The following is a 3708-nucleotide window of genomic DNA, read 5'->3' as shown; positions in this document are numbered from 1 at the left end:
CGAGCCGTTGCCAGGAAGGGCCGCAGTGCTCTCACAGTATATATGTTGGAAGAGATACATCCTGTGTTTAAGGCTCTTTTTGAAAACTGCTCGCTTGTACTTAAAAATTAGCCGATAAAAATTCGCTAGGTGGAATCAATGTCTCATACGATCATGGAACCAGTATGATTCCATCCTTTTCTAAGTTATTTCTTAGGTGTCGTGTCGAATCACTTAAATCTTACACAGAATATTTAGTAAGCGCTTTAAAGTAGTTTTCTTGCCGACAATATCCGTCGTCGTTTTCAAGGAGCAGGAGAAATGTATTTTGGAGAAAGGAATGATAATCTTGCGGGCCACATGCTGCTCACGTGCCCCGAGTCAGACAACCCTGATCCAGATATTTTATAGAAAAACCCCAACCCATGGCCCAAGTAGTAGAGTATAAGGTGTCCGCAAATGCTCCATCAAAATATAAGCAGTGTATTTGCCATGTGAATTATTCCATGCACGCTACGGTCTACCCTACGTGATGCGATATGATTCACTTCACACCACTGTTCTAAAGAAAAATATACGTGTAACTTGGTGTACTTCTATTCACGCCGCTGGTCTACCTTACGTGTGATGCTGTATGATTCCTTGCACGCCACTGATCTACCCTGCGTATACTGCTCTTTTATTGCATTAACGCCTACCCTTTGCATATTGAGGCTTGCTCTCCGTTTACTGCGGGAATGAGAGTGCGTCATTGATCAGATAGTGACGCAGACTGTTATGTCATCATTATAAAGTTACTAGATTGCATTTCTACATATTTCTAATATCTGTACATCGGTGGGAAATTCAAACAAATTTACACAAAAATTTTCTTCCTTAAGGTTGCCTACGCAAGGCGTGACGTACGCTGGTTCTAGGAGTAGATGGATTTCATGTTTCTGTTCACACCACTGGTCTTGATATCAAGACCAGTGGTGTGAACAGAAACATGAAATCCATCTACTCCTAGAACCAGCGTACGTCACGCCTTGCGTAGGCAACCTTAAGGAAGAAAATTTTTGTGTAAATTTGTTTGAATTTCCCACCGATGTACAGATATTAGAAATATGTAGAAATGCAATCTAGTAACTTTATAATGATGACATAACAGTCTGCGTCACTATCTGATCAATGACGCACTCTCATTCCCGCAGTAAACGGAGAGCAAGCCTCAATATGCAAAGGGTAGGCGTTAATGCAATAAAAGAGCAGTATACGCAGGGTAGATCAGTGGCGTGCAAGGAATCATACAGCATCACACGTAAGGTAGACCAGCGGCGTGAATAGAAGTACACCAAGTTACACGTATATTTTTCTTTAGAACAGTGGTGTGAAGTGAATCATATCGCATCACGTAGGGTAGACCGTAGCGTGCATGGAATAATTCACATGGCAAATACACTGCTTATATTTTGATGGAGCATTTGCGGACACCTTATACTCTACTACTTGGGCCATGGGTTGGGGTTTTTCTATAAAATATCTGGATCAGGGTTGTCTGACTCGGGGCACGTGAGCAGCATGTGGCCCGCAAGATTATCATTCCTTTCTCCAAAATACATTTCTCCTGCTCCTTGAAAACGACGACGGATATTGTCGGCAAGAAAACTACTTTAAAGCGCTTACTAAATATTCTGTGTAAGATTTAAGTGATTCGACACGACACCTAAGAAATAACTTAGAAAAGGATGGAATCATACTGGTTCCATGATCGTATGAGACATTGATTCCACCTAGCGAATTTTTATCGGCTAATTTTTAAGTACAAGCGAGCAGTTTTCAAAAAGAGCCTTAAACACAGGATGTATCTCTTCCAACATATATACTGTGAGAGCACTGCGGCCCTTCCTGGCAACGGCTCGTTAGCTGCACTGCCTCGTAAAGCGATGTGTAGCATACGCGGCATAAAACCTGTGGAAAATCCGAAACATATTCTGTTGGATCACAGGCAACTTTGAGGACCGTCCAGCAGTAGAATATACCGAGACTTTGAGCTCCGCAACGCCAATCAGTTCCTCGGGTATCACACTTGATCCCAGCGACACCATCGGAGCCAATGGAAATCATGACAGTCAAGACCGGTCAAGACGATCACGACTGACGTTCCTTCATGGACTAATACGATATTAGTTCCCAGGGCCACCGCTAGAGATCTCATACGTTCAGGATCTGGATTTCACATTGCTTCCCACTACTTACTGAGTAGAAGCTCTGGCCAATCTGCTAAATTCTGTGGTATTCGGCGTAAATATGACACCCACGGGATAATTTCGAATTGTTTCCGGATTCTTGGTAACCATGAATAAACCACCTGCATCGGTTACGAGCAGCGTTCCATAATGTGGTTGGTATCTGCAAAATTGTTGCTACCAACAATTTCCATAATTTCTGGATCCCGCCCAAGAACCTGGCCAATAATCAGTAACCACGGCTTTATAAGTTCCAAAGCATCTGCAGTGCCCAGGATTGGATGGACAATCGGCTCAGGATTACATGATTTGACAACCGGTTTAATGGGCGGAACACATTGAGATTGACCACAGCCAAATTTTAATGCTGAAATAGCAGAGAGGTATGGTACCCCTTACTCAAGCGAGCCACCGACGACATGGTCCTCTTTCCCTTTGCACAAAATATGTTCCATTGTGGCACAATTATTCTCGATTTCTTCCAAAGTTGAGCTTCCGTCTGCGAACTTTTCTTGTGACACTTCGCTTCTGTAGTTACTACACGTTGCTTTCTACTCACGTAGAAGGTGAAATTCTGCCACCTTCCTAAATATGTGCCTGTAATGTGTAAACATAGATAGCCTCTCAATACAGTTCTGAAAAGAACAATTAAATATATAACATAAAAGAAGATGTATCGCGCATACTGCATGTGGTCTCACATCATCAGTGTACACTATAATTTAAGTAACACCAACCCACCTGTCAATTTTTATATTTTCCTTTCAACTTCGCTTTAGAAACCGAACTGTCATCTCTCTCCTTTGTAACATTCGCAATTCATCATTCGAAATAATATACGTACTAGCAACCGCTAACAACGCATAAATCAAATGAACATCACAACAAATGTGAAGCTACCATGAAAATGATGGGTACGTAAGAACCTGCCATCTGTTGGCGAAATATGAAACCAACACAGTACTCCCCAGCTTTCATTGCGTATGAGAGCATTTATATGATGTAGGACTCAGACTGGCTCTGTCTGAGAAGCGCGCTGTTCAGTTGCCTTACGAGCCGTGAACACGACAAGACGACGGAAAGACTAAAAATGAACAGCAACTTAACCCCAGCAAAAAATCCTGATTTTAGAGAACAGCAGGAGCTTCAGGATATTGATGAAAATGGCTCTACTCGTTTTCAAGTGGATATAGTAGATGCAGAGAACGACGACAAGGAAAATGACTATATGACATCGTCAACTCCTAACCAACAGTATTCGTATGTGTATGACTCACGTTATAAAAGTTGGGGTCAGCTGACGAGGGAAGTACCACCAAGGGTAGAGCACTACAGGGATCTTTCGATTCAGCATCAATATCGGCCAACACTAGATGAACTGCACGAGAGAAATATTCCAGAAAAGGTACAGTAAAACAACTATTTACAAATACAAGAGTTTACAGAGTTCCTGTATTGATCTGTTATAGCATTTAATATTGATTGATCAGTAACTGTCAGA

The 3708-nt window shown here is 42.0% G+C and overlaps 1 pseudogene; it reads right to left on the bottom strand.

Annotated features, from left to right (window-relative positions):
• Window positions 1–1643: 1643 nt before the first annotated feature.
• LOC111875200 lies at window positions 1644–3109 on the bottom strand (annotated as a pseudogene).
• Window positions 3110–3708: the final 599 nt, after the last annotated feature.

This window comes from Cryptotermes secundus, unplaced genomic scaffold (genome assembly GCF_002891405.2).
Source record: "Cryptotermes secundus unplaced genomic scaffold, Csec_1.0 C38811095, whole genome shotgun sequence".
In the NCBI taxonomy this organism is placed as follows: Eukaryota; Metazoa; Arthropoda; class Insecta; order Blattodea; family Kalotermitidae; genus Cryptotermes; species Cryptotermes secundus.
The sequence above is the reverse complement of the archived record's forward strand: the minus strand, read 5'-3'. Positions and strand labels throughout refer to the sequence as shown.